Source organism: Eumetopias jubatus, unplaced genomic scaffold, assembly GCF_037043125.1.
Source record: "Eumetopias jubatus isolate StellerSeaLion01/CBP00866 unplaced genomic scaffold, mEumJub1_p1.0 scaffold_17, whole genome shotgun sequence".
NCBI classification, from domain to species: Eukaryota; Metazoa; Chordata; class Mammalia; order Carnivora; family Otariidae; genus Eumetopias; species Eumetopias jubatus.
The window spans coordinates 66,998,489-67,020,786 of record NW_028274823.1 but is presented as its reverse complement, the minus strand read 5'-3'; positions in this window follow the sequence as shown (position 1 = coordinate 67,020,786).

The following is a 22,298-nucleotide window of genomic DNA, read 5'->3' as shown; positions in this document are numbered from 1 at the left end:
TGTAGACCAACTTCAAACTAATTTTCTTGCTCTTCAGTTGATTTGTATTTTAACCTTTGCAGCTCTAACCTTCTCAAACATTCTCTAACCTTCTCCCTTGGTCTCCTCTTCTTGCTTTCAGTGTGGCCAGTAAAACCCCCACTATATCATGGATGCTTTACTATCTAACATAAATAAACCTAGTTCTCACTCCCACTAGAAGTCTGTGTTCCAACCCACCTGCTCCCACAGCTGGCACGTCCCTATGTTTGTCTCCAGTTGTGATATTACTGTCTTCTACTTTTCCTAATTTCACGGCCATACAAAGCCTCCTGATGTTCTCTGTCTTGTTTCATGATGCTATATCCTATTATGAGAAGTCAAAAGCTAGGATCTTGCCTTCTAATTTCTTTAAATCCCACCAACTTTGATTTACTTATGGGCAGAACACATAGTGGGGCATTCAACAAAGCCTTGTTCAAAGTTCTGTTCATCCAGATGATCAAGTCTGGCCCTGTAGTTCCACAAGGATATCAAAGATAAATGCGCTAATATGTAAGAGGTGCTTTTAGCTCTTGTAGGAAAGACACTCTATCAATCCAAGAGATTATTATTTCAGCTGAAAGGCCATCAAGCGTCTTCCCACAATTACTTATTTATAGCTTTAGAAGCTTTTAGAAGCAAAGCAAAAATCAGCATGTTCAATTAGGTCACCCAAGTTCTACATTTATGAAGTAAGGAAGACAGTATGTAAAGAGCAACTGATGCAAATTGTGGCTATGAAAACTGTAGGTGTCGTGTAACCATTGTAAGGGAGAGGCTGCCGTTTAAGCAAAATCATAATATCCAATTCCCAGAGAGGTTCATCGGGAATGAACTTGGAGCCTCCGTTTCCTCATCTGCAAAAACAAGAGGGCTGAATCTGACGCTGAGGTCCTGCCCAGCTCTAACATTCTGTGCAACCAGAAGAGCAAAGTAAATAATAAAGAAGACATTACCACATGGGAAACTAACAGAGCATTTGACGAAGGTCATTCTGAGAATCATCCGTAGACTTAGGGCAACAGTTACACCCCACATTCTAAAGCAGGTAACCAGGTCAACAAAACACTACATTTACATCAAGAAAGGGATCAGAGATTATCAAAGAAGACAGCAGTCAACATTTCTTTCTGGTAAAAATTACAGAAAGGTCTTGACAGAGGCAGCCGGACCCATCCTGGTGCTGGCCCACACAGGTGTCTTAGGGGAAACCCCAGGGCAGTTCACACCCAGAAAAAAGTGAAGAGTAAAGTGAGTTTTCTTGATGAACCATGAAGAAGAAAAAAAAAAAAAAAAACACAAGATGATTGTTTTAAAAGTATTTTTGTATAAATAGGTCTTCTGACATAAAATGTAGGGTTTTAGAACCCTCGGATACCTCTGGAGTTCCAACTCGGGAAGTGAAAGGAATGGCGTATCAGAATCGAGTCTGTTAAGTATCTTTCAAAAATAACCTATTCAATATGATACTGTTTTTGATTGTACTCACCATGGGCATTTTGTGATTTAAAAAAACACAAGGGCATGAAATTTTAATGTTTTTAAAAGAGTTCATGGCTTAATAAAAGAAAAAGAGCAGAAAAACACTGATGGTGTCTCATCTCCAGATCCAGAGCAGCGAAGTGACTTTCCCAAGGTCACCAGGTTAGTCGGTGTCTTAGATGTAGAGCCAGACTGGAGCCCAGATTCTTTGTAAGTGCACAGAATAGGTGGGCACCACCCATGTTCCTTCCGAGAAGCATATGGTTACATGAGCAGTTGCCAGTATGGCTACTGGTGAGCATCTCAGGCCTCCACTCTGGCAGGCACCCTTGTCTTCCTTCCATGAGGAGGCAGCGAGCACTGATTCAGAGAACGCAATCAGTGCCGCCATGCCCTCTCCAGAGCCAGAGCCCACGTCAGCAGTACAGCTAGATCTCTTTTCCCCACTGCTTCACTTCCTCCAGTACCCAATTCTGAATGGCTAATTGAATTGCATTTTCATGCAGTGAGTTTAGGCAATGAACTCTTCAAAGCTGTTTATAAAGTCCCTCAAAAGCCTGTTTGGACCATCACTGAATTAAGCAAGCATATCAAAAATTGAAGTTCAAACAGTGAAGCTGTCGGAAACACAACCAAGCATGAGTACAGTTCTATCAAATTCTGAGTGTGGAGCCATTCCTAGATTCTGTGTTCAGCATTCCTTTGAAATATGGTTAGCTTCTCGAAACACAACTCATCGTTTTTCAGGGTGCTGTGACTTGCTTTGGTGGCTCCATACCAAGACAGATAAGGCCTAAGAAGACATTTATCTAAAATATTCCCCCAAAAAGCTGCTCTCCAATGTTTTCCTGTTCCTCACAATTAACTTTTAAGTGACTTGATTGCTTCCTCACTATACCATGACATCATTCCCTATGGTGCCAGAATTATAAAAATGACACCACAACCCTGGAGAACATGGATTTACTGGCAATGTCATGTGACACTTATTTCCAGAAACTCCATGAAATCACTTCCTAAGACTTAGGAAAGGGCTGGATATGAGACATGCTGAGTTTCCCTGAATAAATCAATACTATCCTTTCCCCATAATTTCAATACAAAGAGCTGGGTGGTTTCCAACCTTGTTTCCATGGGGGACTAGAATGGACTATGACATTTTGGAAACAGCAGCTACTTGCACTAACTATGCATAAGGAATGGATAAACTCTACCAAGGAGGTTTTCCCTGTTTGGGAGGAAAAAGACATGTCTTAATTTGCCTTCCATGTTGTGAGAAAGACAATTCAATATCATTCCCAATCCAATCCCCAGGAATAAGCCCTGCTCTTTATATTGAGACTTCCATGTGTTTTATTGGATAATATTAACAACTAATGCATTGGCAGCTCAAATGTTCAGTATTAAAATCTGACTGTAATTCTACTGCCAAAATTTAATGTGATTACAGACCCCAGGGTCCCCATCTTTGGATATGGAGTCATTTGGTTTTGAAGTTATGATCCTGAAACTCTGTATTCCATCAGATCCAAATGACAATCATTAGTCACCTGTAAACAACGTAACTCGAGGTGCTTTTTTTTCTTCTTCCAAGCAGCCCGTATTCCTACCTTCTCTAAAACATTAGGAGAAAGTAAGGGAGGAGGTGAAAAAGGCTTATGTAATGAGATATTGAATAGAAGGGAGACACAAGGTAGGGAAAAAAGGGTGTAGCCACTCCAAACAGAAAAGGGTGCCTTCACTCCAGATAGAGTGGGTATCATTTTCTCCAGAAAATTCTTTATAGATTATTATTTTATTTTGTAGGGAAAAAAAGTGAGTATAACCCAAATAAGCATGATTTTTAAGCTTTTGGGTCAACATACCGATGAAATGGAAATAAATAGTCCGGGGTTTCTTTGGTTTGGTGGAAGAGACTGGTCTGGGAGGACAGTTTCCAGTCTTGGCTTGACTTTATTTCTAACTGGTAGAAAGTCACTTAGACTCTCCCAGGAACAGATGCTTCCTCTATAAAAACATAAAATTTCCTACCCTACTTTAATCACAGGAGTATTGGAGGATCAAATAAAGTAATAGACGCAAACCTTCTTTGAAAAACCAGAGCACCATACACAAATATGTTAATAGTACACATTATTTAATATTTCATCACTTTTGAGTTATAACAGGATAAAGCAAAACTAAAAAAACCCCACTGCTTTGATCTTCATACACTTTTTCCCAAAGAGAAAACAAAAGTTCAGAAACTGCTAGTCTTCCTTGATTGTGATGACTGGTAAGAGTACCTATTTATCCAATGTGGTTCCAGATCTGCTCGTGTATAAGTCATAACCAGTTGTATGAAGTTGTATGAAATCGTAGGAAATTTTTGGAAATTTTACTTGAGCATCTCATCTGGCCCATAAGATTATAATGCCACTAGGAAAGTTTTATTTAAAATTTTTCTGACCAATGCATTTGATTAACACCCTTGATTTGGATATGGAGTGGCCAATGTCTCAGGAGCTTGGAAGTCTGGTCAGAAAGTTCTGACACTGACAGAAGGACGAGTGCCAAGAAAATGAGGAAGGGAGAACCGTGGTGTTTAGATACAGGAGTGCAAGGGAATACCAGCCCAGAATTCACTGATCTGCAGCACATAACATCTAGATTCAAGACAGTTCAATGACCAAAAGTTGTCATTCCTCTCAAGAGGACTGCACTGGGGTGGAATAGGTGGTCCACAAGAAAGCAAGAGAGATGGCTACCCATCTGCTTGTGGATTCCAAACTGGCAGGTCGTTTCTCTTCTCAGATCTGCTCTGGTGGAAATGAGGTTATACATAGGGTGACCATGTAATTGGTTTTCCAAATTGGGGCACTACTGGGAGTGGAAGGGGGTGCTTACCAATCATTATATCAGTTCATCAGATGTGAGCAGACACAACCCTGGCAATCCATGGGTAGTCCTCCTAATTACCTGTATTGTTATGGACTGAATGTTTGTGTCCTTGTCAAATTCATATGTTAAATCCTACCCCCTAATGTGATGGTGTTAGGGGGTAGGACCTTTGGGAGGTAATTAGGTCATGAGGGTGGAGCCCTCCTGAATGGGATTAGTGCCCCAGAGATCTAACTAGCTTCTGCTCCGCCAGTGAGGACTCAACAAGAAGGTGGCAGTCTAAAACCTAAGGAGAGCTCACACCAAAATGTGACCGCACTGGCACCCCGCCCTCAGACTTCCAGCCTCCAGAGGTGTGAGAAATCGTTTCTCTTGTTCATAAGCCACACAGTCTAAGATACTCATTACAACAGACTAAATTAAGACATGTTGTCCCCCTGAGAATTGATTAGGGTAGAATACAGTCAATCAACTTGGAGGGGAATAGAAAAATCATGAACTCTTATTCCATTTCCTGGAAGAATCAGATTTCCAGAGTTTCAGAAACATCTTTCGTAACTCAAAATCATAAGTTTGGAATCAAAGATTTGGATTGGAATTCTAACTCTACCGAATCTAGCCACGTGACCTAGGCTGAAGAACTTAACCTCTCTGAGCCTTAGTCCCCTCACGTGTGACTACAGGGGGTAAAATGTGTGCCTTACAAGTCTGTTTTGAGGATTAAATGAGTTTATGCATGGAATGGATTTATCATAGCGCCTAGAACATAACAAATGTTAACTTGTAATATTATCATTGAAGTATAAATTCTGAAACAATATTTGGCCCCAAAAATGTCCCCTGTCCAACCATACACTTCTCGATCGTGCTTCATGTGTCTCCACATTTCTGACACACCCTACCCATTGCCTGTGGGCCTATATTCCAAGCCACCTGGACCACGAGCTGTCCCCATGCCACACTCTGTCCTGCCTATCTCATGGACTGCAGTAAACATTCAGAATGTTCAAAGAAGCCTACACTATGTCAAAAGAGGTCATCAATAAGCACTGTTCTGATGGCTATTTGCAAAGTGGGTATCGATAACTTCACAGCAAGTAGGCCTAATGTCCACACAAGGCAGAGCAACTGTTCCTCAGGGCAGGGCTCCAAGGCTGCCATCTTCTTAAATGCAGAAATGATGTAACAATTGTTATGACCACCCAGATGCTGATTTTTCCTCAACCCAGTTTTTCTCCTGCTTTATATGAAGGCCTTAAGAGGTAAGTGCCCTAATTGCCCAGGAGAAAGCTGGCCTAGAAGGTATTTTGTATTTCCTTGAGGATAAACTTCCCAAAAGTCTTCTCTGGAGGGCGCCAGGCTGACAGAACCTAGTACTCTGTAACCAATACCTCCTAGGCCCTACTTTCATTCAGGCTGACAGAACACCTGCCAACACTCACGAAGTTAACCATCTTCACTGCACTCTTCATTCCAAGACATTTATTTTGTTCCTTTTTAACTCCGGGAATTGACTAGACATGGAGGAATATGGAATATAGTATTTTCCTTCTCATATAATAATTAAAACGGACAACTTAAAAAAAAAAAAACATCTGAACAAGCTGAACCAGAAAAAGCTGAACAAGCATAATATCAAACATTACAATTCTTGGATATTAATGTTGAGGCCTAGGAGGAGGCCCTGCACGGGTTCAGGAATAAAAATGTTATCAGCATTATTCTAAGATCTTACAGTAAGGAAGAGAGCATGGCAAGTTCTTGCCAAGCGAAATCATCCCCAGTGTGGCTCCTCTACCTTTCTGAGAAAGTCACTTACAGGATGAACTATTACAGCTTGTGAGCAAGTTGAAAATCTGCCCCAGGCCTTTCTTCCTGCGTCAGGCCAACCCCACCATCAAAAATCCCCTTCCGTTCCAGCTTCCGCCAACGGCTGGCCATGGAGATGGAAGCTTCCATTTCAACAGTATGATCAGGAAAACAGAAACTAACCCCAGCACTCTAAAACATCACCCACCAGAAGGCTGTGTATACACACATGAGGGCAGAGAGTATGTAGAAAATCTCTGTACATTCTGCTCAGCTTTGCTGTGAACCTAAAACTGCTCTAAAAAATAAGGACTATCTATAAATTTTAAAAAGTTTTAACAGCACATTTCTGGTACTGATCATAGCCTAAATGGCCAGAAATTATATGTAAAAAAAAAAAAAAAAAAACACTTAAAAAAAAAAGACAAATGAAGAACACTGACAATGGAAATGTAATTAGTGGAAATGAATCCTTAAGCAACTTGGGGGAGATGGGTGGAGGGTGGGGGTGAGGTAGGTGGGGGTTGAGGAACGGAGGGTGGGAGGTGAGGTGGGTGGAGGGTAGGGGGGTGGAGGGATGGAGGGTAGGGATGAGGTGGGTGGAGGGTGAGGGATGGAGGGTGGGGGTCAGGTAGGTGGGTGGGGGGCCAGGTGAGTGGAGGGTAAGGTGGGAGGTGAGGTAAGCAGAGATGAGGGGTGAGGTGGGTGAGGGGCTGGAGGTGGTGGATGGGGAGTGAGGTGGGAGGTGAGACAGGTGGAGGGTAGAGGGTGAGGTGGGTGGAGGATGGGGGGGTGGGAGGTGGAGGGCAGGGATGGAACCAGAAAAAGGGTTTGGGATTATTTGATGGCGCTTACAGACTGTTTTAGAAAAACATTCTTACTACATCACTGATAGAACTTCCCGGAGTACATTCAAGTTCTTGATCTGTTTCCAGATCCTGAGTACACATCAAACGGAGCTCAGATGAGTATTGCTTTCTTTGTGCAATCATGCCAGCAGCACAGGCATGGGCTGCAGAATAATCCTGAATCTTACTACGCGTTATTCCAGCTCATAAAACTTTCTTAGACTTGATATGTATCAACTGGGTTTTGAAATTCACAGCAAGTATCAGTTACATTATTGCTCATTAACTTAAAAACAAAGTCAAATGTTTTATAAACGTGAGACAAATAAGAGTATACAAGCAAAGCTCTGTACAATAAGGACTTAAACATTCAAAATCTCTGTGGAATATTAACAAACATTTCTGTGCTCACTCATATTTTTTTATTAAATAATATACTTTTACCTTTACTTGTGAATGTTCATCCTAATTTCAGCACAATACATAGATGCTTGTAAGAGCCTATAACTTTGATTTTCAAAATTTATTTTCAATTATGTGACTCTATCACAGCCCACATTTGTAATATTAAGAAGCAATATAGTCTAGTTATTGTACAATGGAGTTAATGGCATGTGGCCAACAAATCACACGTTGAATAATGTACATGAACTCACTGTGTGAATGAATATTTGTGGGCTAAAACAAGAACAAAATAAAGCCAAAAGAAATCTGTAATGTGATTCACCTTCCATCTTGTCTTTTATTTTAAAAATCTAATCCGGTGTAACGTTAACTCCTAGTTCAGAAAACAGTCTTTTGTAGGTAGGAAGCCTTAAATTCTTCAGCAGGGCTAATTTATGTACCAGAATGTTCAGTCCAAATGGACTTTCTAACAGTATATGGCTTCCCTGCACTGCCACCTCTTGGAAGATTCAGAGAAGACACTCAGACCAAAAAAAAAAATAAAAGCATAATTTGACAGGAACGCCAGCACCACCCGCTCCCCACCCCACCCCCCGCCCCAGAATACTCCACTTTGCATTATTTAGCACAGTACGTGCATTTTCACAGAAGCGCAAATCAATGGTTTCAGAACGTACGTATCTGCAATGACTTTGCACTTTGGAATTTTTCACTGAACACTCTGAATAAGGGAAAACTGACTGATGTTCCATTTTTGATTAATGTAAAAAAAAATTCAGCTTCATGTGAACTTGGGTTCCTTTTCAACATGTGCACTGTTTTTCCAAATCAGAATTTATGTAAAGCTCTGTACAGATGTAGGAAGTGGTTGAAGGAGTGCAGGAGGCAATGAACTAGTGTTAACCTTATCTGAAAGGAGGCTGAGGGCAGAGGACACCTGAACACTCACCTATTCCCATGGTCCAAACTCAATCCTGAGAACTATGATTATTTTTACACAAGCGATAACTGAAATAGCACAAGAAACAAGAGGCTTTTCACAAAAGATCATAATACTTTGCCCAAGATTTTTTTAAATATATAGTGTTTTCTGGTATTACAAGACATTAGAGGATTACAGGTTGAATTTTTTTGTGTGTTGGTTGTTGGAATGTTTAAGAGTTTGTAAATAAATTTTATTTTCCCGCTGGTTTGATATAAATGATGTTTTACATTGGAACTAATGATCCATCTATAAAAAATACATAATTGGTGCTTTGAGAAATAAGTGTAGTTGTGTCTCCCTATTCATTGCTCTTATTTCAAGTACATCTCCTTTCCTTATAAGATCTTTCCTCTAGATGAGCTCTAATCACCAAAACTCTTTGCCTTTCTCAAAAATCTTCCTCAGTTAAAAATTCTAAACTATGTGAAAAAGATCCTTACAATTCAATAAGAAGAAGATAAATAACCCAATTAAAAAAGAGCAAAGGATCTAAATAGACAGCTCTCCAAAGAATGTATACAAATAGCCAACACGCACGTGAAAGAGGGTCCACATCATTAGCTATGAGGGAAAATAATCAAAGCCACAATGAGATGCCACTTCGCACCCACTGGGCTAGCTATAATCAAACAGATATACAAAAAAAAAACAAGTGTTGGGAAGGATACGGAGAAACGGGAGCCCTCACACATTGCACACATGGTGGAAATGTAAAATGGTACGGCCACTCTGGAAAGCAGTTTTACAGTACCTCAAAAACTGGGACAGTTAGCATTTGACGCAGCAATGCCACACCTACATATACTCCCAAGAGAATTAAAAACCTATTTCCACATGAAAAGTTGTCCACAAATGTTTACAGCAGCATTAGTCATGAAAGCCAAAAAGGAGGAACAATCCATCGACTGATAAGCGGAGAACCAGAACGTAGTTTGTCCATATAATGGAATATTATTCAGCCCTCGAAAGGAACAGAATGCTGAGACATGCTACAGCATGGATGTACCTTGGAACATTATGCTCAGTGAAAGAAGCCAGCCACAGAAGGACAAATATTGCATGGTTCCCTTTACAGCAAATGTCCAGGATAGGCCAATCCTGAGAAAGAAGGTAGATTAGTGGTTGACAAGGACTGGTAGGGGGAGAAATGGGAGCGACTGCTGCCAGTAGGCATGGCACGTTTCTTTGGAGTGACGGAACGTTCTGGAATTGGATAATGGCAGTGACTGCACAGCTTTGTAAATATATCCCATTGGCTCTTTGTCAAGTGATTTGCAAACCTGTTTCCCCTCTCTGTAGACTGTCTTTTCATGTTCTTGATGGTGTCTCCTGAGGCGCAAAGTTAATTTTGATTAAGTCCAATCTATCTAGTTTTACTTTGGTTACTTGTGTTTTTGGTGTCATATCAATATAACCCATCTTAGTCCACAAATATTTTCTTGGACTTAGAACAACAGACATAGGCACAGTATCGCAGAGAATCTGTATCACGCTATCGAGTCTGTATCCAGTCAGATGTAGACTGGGGTCTGAGGGCACCAGTCCTCATCACAACCGTATACTCAGAGGCTCCTTCCTTAGCACATGCTGTTCCTTCCCTGTACCTGGAACACTGCTCATTCTAACAGAGTGAGCGTCTGTTTCCCAGAGCTACAACTGACTGCCCAGCACGTTGAGACATTTGTTTAGGCATCAACAATTCACAATTACCACCTAAAAGCATCTGAAAGCAAATGCAGTCTTCAAATGCATCATGCCGGGCAGATAGTCCTAATCAGCGGAAGTAAAAGCCTTACTTGCATGAGCCAAACAGCAGGTGGGGTAGGATTCCTGGGTGCCATATTTTAAGGAAAATAAAAAACGGAAATGTAACCAGATGCTGGGTAGACAGGACAGAGAGGAGGCTAGAGACTACAGAAGACACTTCTTAGAAGAAAAGAGGCACGGAAGACATAAGGATTGTCCTTACCCAGCCAAAGGGCTGCCATGTGGGAAACGTGCATTATCGCTGGGATGAGAAGAGGGGGTCCCAGTGCAGAATTTATAGGGACATTGACTCTGAATTTGATATAAAGAGCAGTGCCCGGCTCAAGGGGGGGCTCAACAACTATGACTGAATATAAGAATGAATAAACAATCACAAGCTCCCAAACTAGCAAATGCTGTCCAAAGAATTAATGAGTTCCTTGTTTCTGGAAATAAGCAGAACTTGGTGGAAAGAATTCCTAGAGAAGGCATAATAAAGGCAGGGGGGACAGAAATGTGAATGTATTTATCTCTTGACCCAGAACAAGTACTCACAACAAGCTTACTCGTTAGATGTCTTCATCCTGACTTCTCCGTCCGATGAAGAAACAGACTTAAAAGGATTGTGTGTCTTATCTGGGACTACACAGCAAGTCAGATTTGATTTGAAGTTTGCCCCCAGAATGCGTATCTTGCCATTTCATCACACTGTTGCGAGTTAGCTCTGAAGTCCTTACGAACTCCAAGATCCTGTGCTTCTATAACATTTCTGACAATTATTAAATAACAAAGCACTATTTCCTACTTTTTCAAGATGGAAAACCTGAGTTGTCTACCAAAGCTGAAAGGAGACAGAAACATCTTCTCCAGAAATTCACAATGACTCCTATGTGTGGTTACTGCATGGACTTCTCCACTCGATTTCCCATATTAACTAGTGCTTTATCATCGTATCTAATGAAAAATAGATGATATACCAGGTTTTTGATATGCCAGGTTTTTCTCCTCCAAAGTTACATACATGCACCTGTGAGCTGAGAGGGTTTGGCAGGGGTGAGGCAGGGGTGAGGCTGGGATAGGCAGACATGGGGGAAAAAAAAAAAAACCTGAACTCTACTTTCTGAAAAAATGGGGTCCCAACTCTGCCATCCATGACAAGATATGAGGCTCCTACTACAATTTATTCTCCCACCTTCCTCCTCCTCGACTGTATCCCTTTAAGCACCTACCCCAGTTCCTGACATTCCAGCATCTGGTGCTCTATTTCTTCTATTAAAGCAATAAAAAGCCTAGTCTAAAATGCAAGGTAGGGGGAGGAAGATGGCAAACGTGAATGCAGGAGCCATTTGCAGCCATTAATGACCTCATGGTGATCGGTGTGGACGGGGGGGTGGGGGGGTGGGGGGGTGGAGAGTACATTTTAAGAGAGGAAGACCAAGTAAGTTCTTGGAACCACACCTCCATGGTCTTGAGCAGCCAGCAGTAGCTACTCAGGGAAGGAACTGGTAAAGAATAACAATGTGCTCTCTATAATTCACCATGAGGAAAACTGTAGTAGAGCTGTGGGATCTTTCCCTGATTACACTTTGCTCGTCATTCCCCTCAAGAGCAAATGACTTGGTCCCTTGCTGATGGACGTGAGTGAGAGAGACCCAAGTATAAAAGCGAGGCAAATTCCTTTGGCCATGCCACAGAAGGAGCATGTTTCCCAAGTCCCCCCAAGTCAAGTGAGCAGGGTCTATCATGCCCTCAGAAAGCCTCAGGATCTTAAGGATGTGGGAACCCCTGTGATTCTAGTGTTAGAAATAGTATTTTATTTCTTATTAACACCATTCTCAAACACAAACCAACTAATTCAATGGAAGAAACAAAGATCTATTCCAAAGCTGGAGGGAAAATCGGTATTGTTGAAACTGAGAGATGATACATTACCTAAGTGCTTTTCAAGGTTCATTTTGATATGCCTTGACTTTTAGGTCTTAGCCACTGAGTGGAATGTGACGCTCTAGTAAATAGGATTCAATGTGCTACAATTTGTTTTTCCAAACTCCCCTTAAAAAAAAAAACAACACATAATAGAGCTGGTTTGAGAACTTAGAGTTGGAGCTGTGAAACCTTGAAACCAGGTACCCTGGGGGTTAAATGTTAAACCCTATAAGCCTCGGGGTGCCATCTAATCTGGGGTAAGAACACATGCTGGACAGAGGTGGTACTCTGGGGTGAAGATTTCAGTTCTAGATCTGACTCTGACCATAACTTGCTGAATGGCTTGGACTGGATACTACAGTCTCTGGGCTTTAGTTCCCTTTTCCATGAAATAAGAACATTGGTTCCAATGATCTCTGACGTTCTCACAGCTCTGACACTTCATGATTATACTTTAATTTTGTCCTAAATTCCCACCTTAGTTGGACATCCCTCCTTCCAGCAGCTGAATAAACTATGTGAAAATGTAAACAAATTGTAGCAAAGTTCACCTCGCTGAGAAAAGTTCAGTTAATTAACACATTCTGCACATGGAGTTTTTCAATCTGTACAAAGTACATTTCCATATGCCCTTTCCTGTTGAGTGCCCCCAGGAAACTTCCACGTTAGGAAGACGACTCAAGCTGCCCCCAGGTGGGTATTCACAAGCTTGGCTGCTCCAACAATGTATGCAAGAAAACAAAATAGAAACAAAACAAAATTCAAGGTGAGTAGGAGGAAGACAAAGAGAGTAACAACTTCAACGATATTCACCTGCTTGCCCTTGACTTTGTGTGGAGTTTCACCAACTTGGAGCTTGGGACCAGCTGTACCAAATTACTTGGGGTGGCGGTGGGCTGGAACCAATGGAAATTCCCGAGCTGCTCACGCAAATATCCACTGACTCCGGCTCTCCAAAAGTGGAGAACAGGAATTTGCATTTCATCATGCTCCCTGGGGATTTGATTGGAGAGGTCCCAGTGTTTGAGAGACTATGTGGTAAAAAGGAACCTGAATTTATTCCAGTAGCCTCAATGAATGTAGGACATACATTGTAGGAGTCTGGCAGATTGCCTCAACAATTGGAACTAATATTAGAGACTGCGTACATGAAAAAATTTTTAAAAAGTGGTTTCCTATAAACTGGTTTTAAAATAGTATTGAATTTGAGGAGCGTGTGGGACATTCGCATGGCACTCAGGAGACAGATTTGAGCTGGTAATGTGGATTTAGGGTTTATCACTTGTAGGCAGGAGGGTGGGGAAGAGGGATGGGGAAGCAGCAGAAGACAGGAAAGATATTCACCAAAACATTCATAGTAGTCATGTCTGGGTAGCAAAAGGGATTGTGGACAATTTCTACTCTCTTTATAATATCATTCCTCTTACATTGTTTGAAATTGCTTTTCAATGAGCATTACTATTTTTATAATCGTTAATCAAAATATTATCCCATGCCTGATATTACAGAGATCAGAAAAATTGCTACAAATAGCTGAAAACAAATAACTTCTTGAGAACTTAAAATCCAGGACTGTAATACAAATATACTTAAAAAATCTTTCTAAGTCAAAGCATAAGTTTTAAGGTATCATGAATACACAGTGAAATCTCCAATTCATGTTATCAAAAGATTCTTTTTCCTCTGTATCTTTTGCTAATAAGTGATGTTTCTACAGCTTAATCTCTACTTCCTAAATTTAGCATTTTTCTTTCAGAAATGCTATATGTAGGTCCCTTACACATACGACAGCAATTACGTGAGCAGAATTCCTATAAAAATCTGTTTAGTACTTAAAACAACTTACTCAGGTTTAGAAAATGGTTTTATCTAACATATGGAAATAAAATATTAAGTACAATAAAATCTCCATTATACATTCCTTTCTGTGGTGTTTTGCTATTCGCAACACTCCCCCCTAGCGTCCAACAGGAGGAAAGGCATAGAGGTGGGGAAACAAAGGAGGCAGGTTAGACTAAAGCATTTTTCCTGTGCGTGTGCGCGCTGGTCGAGGGGGAAGCAGGGCGCGGACGGGTCCTTGCTGTCTGATGGCCCAGATGAAATGCTTAGCTTTTTCCTGCCCTGCCTCTGATTCCTCACTAGGACCCTGAGACAATGATGAAAGTGAAAAAAGAGATTGTGCACAAGCCTTTCAAAAATAACAAACCACAAATTCCCAAAATTGCCCAATCACATCGTTCAATGCCCACTTCCAAGCTAAACTCCTTCATTTCAGCATCCCCAACGTTAAAAATAAAAGCCTTTGAAATTTCAAGGAGAGCGCCCCCCAATGTTAACCCGACAGACACTGGGGGATCGGAAAAGAGAGGTCCATCTTGGGTTAGTATATCACAAAAGCTCTAATCTACAGAATTCTGATTTAATAGTGAGTCTCCCTTCTTCATTCAGCGAACAGTTACTGACTCCCTGATGGGTGTCCCGCAAGGTGGCAAACATTGTTTACCTGGGGCCCACATTCATCTCAGCTGCACACACATCAGAATAAGCTCAACCCAACATTTTACCAACACATCTTAAGCCCTTGAACTCACCTTCAGTCCACCGGGGAGCCATCCCAATGCTGCTGCTGAGCTGACATTTGGCATGAGAATGGCAGTATTTTTCATTAAAAAAAAATGATAAAAGATACATCTCTATGTCAAGTATTAACACTAATATTTCTGAGTAGTGGGATTATAAGTATTTTCTTTTGGTAGTATTTTTTTTCTACTTTTATCTTATATCCATTTACTGTGCATCCCTAGTACTGAAATTCTAGCCAGTGATTACAGTACCGGAACTAAAATATGTAATCCTAACTAAAGAGCAAAACGGAGTATTACTGAAGCTGAAAATGGTGAAATAACTCCAAAATCAACCTGCAAGCTTATACATTTGAACCCCTTCCCATGATCTAATACTTCTCAAAAAAACCCAAAAAACAAAAAAGAAGGTATAAACTAAATAAAAGGAGAGATGGGCTGGACTATTAACACTTAAAAACACAAAGCGTGTCCTACTTACCCTTTTTTTCTTTAAGTTTTTTTTTTTTTTTAATTTATTTATTTGACACAGGGCGGCGGGGAGAGAGCAAGCACCAGCAGGGGGAAGAGCAGGCAGGGGAGAAGCAGGCTCCCTGCCGAGCAAGGAGCCCGATGCGGGGCTCCTCCCCATCCAACTGACTGAGCCACCCAGGTTTGCCCCTCACCCTCTTTTTTTTTTTTTTTTTTAACATTTCAATCTACTGATTTTAGTCATAACTCATGTTTCCGCTGAAACACAGGGCTTTCCTCCCAAGGCGTTTGGAATATTAACCAAATGGCAATTCGTTGCTAATTTATGATTTGTCACTAGAGGGCGCGGTGGTTCTTTTTTTCTTTTTAAGTTTTTAAGTTGCTAAGAAAAACATTATTTTTTTTCTTTAATGTGTTTAACATATATTCAGGTTTTGAAATGTGAATATGTCATAAAGGTCATGTGGTATCTGGAGGACCTTCTAATTTTCTGTGATTTGGTTGCAATTTTGTAGTTACATCAACTGAACCCAGCACAGTGTTGATAAACTAAATCTCATCATACATAAGGTCTTCTAGCATTTACAGTTTTGAAAATGAATCCCTCCTGTGAGCATCACAATGATATAGCTTAAAAGTGAGAATAAAGAGAAAATCTGTTTTGAGAGCTAGTTTTATTCTTTAATAAACTTGATCTTAAAGTAATTTTGAAATAAGATACAATGGTCCAGATTATAAGAAAAAATTCATTTGAAGTCCTGTGTTTAGGAAAAAGATAACATTTGGTGCTTGGCACAAACTAGGATCACAATAACTAAATAAGTCAGCTGAAATCACAGATTTAAAGAAAATTCAGCGGTCTGTCCCCTCCAGCTTATTGCAAAATGAGAACTGAAATTTAGATGTAACCACCATTCCTGCTTTACAAGTCTCACTATCAAATAGCAGGTTTCACACATCATCAAACACAATTTCATAAGTTACTGCAATAAGAGCCTCAAACAAGAATTCCTGGGTAACTTCCAATCATAACAGTAACCTAAACAATGCGCCATAGTTCTCAAGCCTCGTGGCCCACCAGGTTATCAGGGAAATTTCTAAGGGGCTGATTCAAGGTTAGTTACATCTTGTTTACCAGTCTTGTCAGCAGTAGATTCATCAGTGACAAAAACACAGACACTGGAAGGGAAGGGAACACAAATCCAGAAAGCTAATGTTTTCTAACTGCCCGAGGCAAACACGGACATTTATCATCAACATTTTTCTCTATTAGTGCTGCTCTTGAAATTATAACCTGTTTGTTCAGAGGAACGAGGAGGAAGGGAAGGCAGAGGCAATGAGGACCTGCTATAAATACCCAACTTGACAGCACAGCAAGACCCGTGCCTGGATGCTTTGATGTCTTGGTACTTTTGACAACGGCTAGCCATTTGGAATTTTAAACCATGGAGGGTTTTGTATTTCTCAACCATGAAGAGGTATATTTTAAGGAGCAATTTTTCTTGCCTACAGTGAAGGAAAACACTCCCAGGAAGCAAATATCTCATCAGAATGGAATGCATCCATCCAGGGCCAACTGAATTTGAGAAAATTGCATCTCACAGTGTGCTCCATTATGCCCTGAGGAACTCCTTCATCTCCAAAGCTTAAGCAGCTTGAGTTGGAATCAATTAGTATTAATTCTGGGTAGCACCTGATATGCTCCGTGCGCTCCTCTATCCTCTCCATCTCTTCACTCCTACGGTTAGCACGAATTAATAGGAGTTCCCAGTTTGTAGATGAATTCAAGGTTTAGAGACTTTGGGGGGACTTCTTTGGGTTTGGAACGACATGTGGTGACAGAGCTTTATCAAAACAAAATATTTTATTCTCCTTTATCTCTCTCGTTTGTTCTTTTGAGCTTTTCTATCCAGCCAAGGTAACATGTGCAGGCTATCAAGTTTGATACTGCTTTTTCAAATAGCAATGGCAAGGTTGTTTTAAAAGCATCTTCAACTTCAAAGGTTAATTTGGGGGCTTGTCTATGGGAACGAGACTAGGTTACAGTAAGATACTTTTATATTAAGTAAGACAGATGAAGCCTTGCTCAAAACTACCGTAACCAATGACAACGCCTCTGAAAAAAGTCATAAGATGGCGCCCAAGAGGTGTCTGGAGGTAAAGTGCCACTTGAGATGAACGTTTAGTCATTCTGTTTGATCCTTGGGTTACTGTGGATCTTATATGTGAGAAGTGCTGCGGAAGCAGGAAGTCTGCTTAAAATACAAACCCACACGGGTTAGCAAAGGTGATAGGCAACAAATTCCACAAGTGACAGGAAATGCCAGGGGAGTGTGAGCCCGGGCACTGTCCCAGGGCCCACTGCGCTGCCAAAATGCCAGCCAGCTGCATCACACATCATGGGTGGCCGTGAGCCCTGCTTCCTCCTAGAAGGAAAAGGGAGAGGCATGTGTTCAAAGCCTAGAGGGCTTCCCCCAGGTAGAAGAGACCGGGAAGAAAATGAGGCGTTTTACTTTAAAGCATTCTAAAAATGTCCCCGCCTGTGACCCAGGGGGAATCAGGACAGAGGGAGAGCAGAGATGAAGTCCCAGCATGAGGGTGGGGGGAGGGGACGGTGCCAGTGCAGGAAAAGCAAAAATAGAAGCGTTCCTACCGCTGCTGGAGAAGCTAATTCTCCCCGAGGAAACTTCATACTTTTAGAAGGATACTCAAGTTCCCTTTTTTTCCCTGTTTAACAAACAGGAGAAGAGCCTGCGCCGCTCCAGGAGGAGCAGGAGCTCATTTCCCATCACCTGCACGAACAGAAACAAATGAGCTCTGCCCAGGAAACCCACGAAACCGAAGCAGCTGGGAATTCCAAAATCACGGTGAGACAAGGTGCTCCCTGGGCCAAATACATCATGCACGCATTTTCGCATCTTATGCCAAAAAGGGGCAGTCACTTAATTCTGACCTTGATTTAAAAGTAGGATCCCGCCATCCTAGTTTATTCCTGTGACTGCAATGAGGACTTGCTGGCACGGTGGGGAGGGGGCTAGGCTAGCGGCACCAAGACCTACGGACGTGACCCTGCTTGAGGACTTAACTGCGCCGGCTCGTTCACTTTAAAAAAATTAGGGAGCGACGAGATGGCTTTAAGAATCTTTACCATCTGTGAAGCTGTTACGGTTTTGTTCTCCTTAGAGGAATGGTATTAACCGATACGGGGACAGTGACCCCTGAAATTCACACGGGGCTCCGTGAATGAAGGAGCAGGTGGGTCCCTGCCACCCTCCACAAAACCCCGTGCATTCCCAGCAGAGGAGTGTAGACAGGACCCCGTTCCATGCACCGGGGGAATCTGGAGAAGACAGGAGGGAAAGGCCTCCTGCAGCATTCTGCAACCGCTTGTCAGAGACAGCATCAAGCTCACCGCAGCTCGGGCTCAAATGGCCAGGCTCCGTGCCTGCAACATCAGTGAGATTCACGATGCTTCCGGGGCTTGACAGAGAAAATTAGACCACCACAGAAAATCCAAAATAGTTACACGAAACTACAGCACTCTGGAGAAACATAACATGTCATCATAACATTTTCGGAATTTATTTCTTCGTTAGAAAGACAGGAAAATTAGGGCTCCAACATCTTCTCTTTCCTCTGACTCAGAGCGTGTGAGAACTCCCCTGGCAGAGAAACAGAAACACAAGGAGGCCGGTGGATTCCTTTGACTGACACCTACTGGTGTTTCATTTTCTTTTCCAAAGGATTTGGCCTATTTACACAAATCATACAACTTCCTTCCTTACTATTTGCCTCCTGCGATAACCTGGTGGGGAAAGAACAGCTTAAGTCCTAGTTACCTGCTTTGTCTCTTTTCTCTACAACTCTGTTTGGAAGTGACTGCCCATCCCCATGACCTCAACCTGCTAGTTGGGGAGAGCTGTGGGATTCTAGCATGGCTTATTCTGTGTTTACTGGAAGCAGCTTCCTGCCCTCTAAAAGAGAGGAATCGATTACTAATTCCTTTGAAATATCTTCTTTTGAGCTGTGGCTTCCCTCCAACTGAGCAGACATAAGATTTATCGCAACTGATATTCACAGATTATTTGGAGATAATACTTTGGCCAACAGCTCCAACCTTGTTCCCTGACTCCCTGGATGCCCGACCTTTCCCCAAGATGCCAGTGTGACTAAGGCACTGACCTTTATCCCTTTATCCCTGGCAAATGTTTGTCTCAAAGGGTCAGGGCAATGACCGAAAGCAAATTCCGGAGGAAGTTAAAGACATGTAGAAGAGTCTCTGAATGATCAGGTCTTGGCCCTACATAGACAGAGATCTCTGGATATACAAACGCTGTAAAGCAATGCAGCAGCTAGTGTTCCCAGGTCCCGGGAAACAGTTGTGTCTATTTCTACAGAAATATAATGAAGCCACATGTGTTGTTAAAATTTTCTAGCAGCCACATTAAAGAGGTAAAAATTATTTGATTTGACCCCATATACCTTACTATGAAACATTACTATTTAAACATTTCAATATTTAACATTCACTTTTTCCATACTAAGTCTTTGAAACCTGGGTACGTCAAAATTCAGACCAGTCACATTCTCAACTGTTCAATAGCCACATATAGCTAGTGGCTACCCTCTGTATGGTAGAGGTCTGGGATAGGAAATTCATCGGATTCAAGAAAACATGTAGGAGCGCCTGGGTGGCTCAGTCATTAAGCGTCCGCCTTCGGCTCAGGTCATGATCCCAGGGTCCTGGGATGGAGCCCCGCCTCGGGCTCCCTGCTCCGCGGGAAGCCTGTTCTCCCCCTGGTTGTGTTCCCTGTCTTGCTGTGTCTCTGTCAAATAAATAAATAAAATCTTAAAAAAAAAAAAAAAACATGTAATATAGTGTTTAAGAATTAGGCTATACAAGCAGACTTTGGGCAAACTACTCACTTTTCTAAGCCTCAGTTACCATCTATAAAATGGGTCTAGTAATAGTACCTGCTTTACAGAGTTCCTGGCATGGAGGGAGGGCTCAATAAACATCGTTGTCCTTACTCTACTTGTTCCTTTATCTGACTCAATTTAACAAATGTTTGTGGAGCATCATCCACGTACTAGGTGCTGTATTAGTCTGCTCATCTGCTTTAACAACATCCCACAGACTGAGTGGCTCAAACGACAGACTTCTATTTCTCAAAGTTCTGAAGGCAGAAAAGTCCGAGATCAAAGTGTCAGGCAACTAGGTTTCTGGTGAGAGCTCTCTCCTTGGCTTGTGGATGGCTGCCTTCTCACTGTGTGCTCACAGAACAGAAAGAACAAGCTCACTTTCTAGTGTCTCTTCTCATGAAGGCACTAATATTGTTGGATCAGGACCCCACCCTTCGGATGATATTGAACCTTAATGACCTCATTATAGGCCCCATCTCCTCCAAATATAGTCACATTGGGGGTTAAGGCTTCAACACGTTCACATATCATGTATGCTTTGAGATATAAGCAACTCTACAGAATACAGCCTATTTCTTCATACATAGCACGTATGCTGTGAGAGATAAGCGACTCTACGGAATACAGCCTATTTCTTCGGTGTGAAAGAACTCAAAATCTACCAAGCTCATGGCTATTTCAATAATTAAGAATAGATGGATAATGTTTACGATGCTAAAAGAGAGGCAAAAACAATGTGCTACAGAGATGCAGAGAAGAGAAGGATTCAGTGGTGTGCTAGGAAAAAGAAAGAAAATGCCTTCCTTTGAGGCACTTGCCAATTTCCATGATGGAAACACTCCTACCGTGGCTAAATTCAAGCTGCCAGAGCATTACTGAATATTTAACCCTCAGCATTCGGCTCTCTCTTGGCAGTGTGAGCTAGCTTCAGTACATTCCTGGAGAAATTTCAACTTAGGGGAAGAACAGTTAGCCAAGGAAGTGGGCTATCAGCCCAGTCTTGAAAGATAAGTAGGAGAGAAAAGTGAGTGCAAAGTGCGGGGGCAGGAAGAGTGGGGGAAGTTAAGAGGGTGTGGTGCATGAGGATTCAAAAAATAAGTAATCTTCTGGGGCCAGAGTGTAAGATGCTGTAGGGAACGTGATAGGAAACAAATCTCTAGATATAGCTCAGGATCAGATCATAATGGAAACAGCATACAAGAACAGGAGAGCGGCTTCCACAAACGGGGTGGGGGGGGCATTCACAAAGGCCTCTGAGCTGGACGGTGACAAGAATAAAACATAGCCCTTGCCCTCTCACAAAACACTCATGTGCGGGTTATCTCACGGTTTCCTAACACGAACCTGTGCAGCAGGGGGAGCAGATACTGCCACCCCGGTATTGGGTTGAATACAAAACAAGATGTGTCCCCTCGGACCTTTAGAATGGGACCTTCCTGGGAATAAGGGTCTTTGCAAATGTAATTAAGGTAAGGATCCTGAGATGAGACCGTCCTGGATTAGGGTGGGCTCTGCATCCAGTGAATAGCATCCTTCTTAGGGACAGAAAAGGAGACATACGGAGACACACAGAGGGAAAGACCACGTAAAGATGGGGACAGAGATGGGAATGATGCAACAACCATCCAAGGCGGACTGAGGATCGCCAACAACCACCTAGGAGCCGGCACAAGGAGCCGACCTTGCCAACGCCATGATTTCCAACTTCGTGCCTCCAGAACTGAGAGAGAACAAATTTGTGTTGTTTAAGCCACCCACTCTGTGGTAATTTATTACGGCAGCCCTAGGAAACTCCTAAAACCTCTAAAAGGAGATGAGTGTTAAATTAAGACTGCAGAGAGGTGAGGTTATGTGTTCAAAACCATCGGTCGAGAACTTGGTGAGGCTGGAACTGTGACCTAAGTATCTCGCCTGCTGTTCTAGTGCTCCATCTGTTATTTCACAAGGCCTCACCTTGTAAAGAACACATGGGGGTCCAGGAAAAGTACAAAAGCTGCACGAGGGGAGAGGGAGAAGAGGTAAACTTCATCTTCTGCCCAGAATATGGAATCATGCTTTCGTTCCTGTCTTTTCCTTCCGGCCCCGATTGCCTGCCCCCACGACTGTGTTTCTAAGCACCCAGACCTGGGCCATCTGCGGGTTCCTAGGCAGAGCTTTACGGTATCCTTGGGCCCTGGGGCAGAGCCGAGCACAGCTGTCTCTGGGCTGTTTGCTCTCATG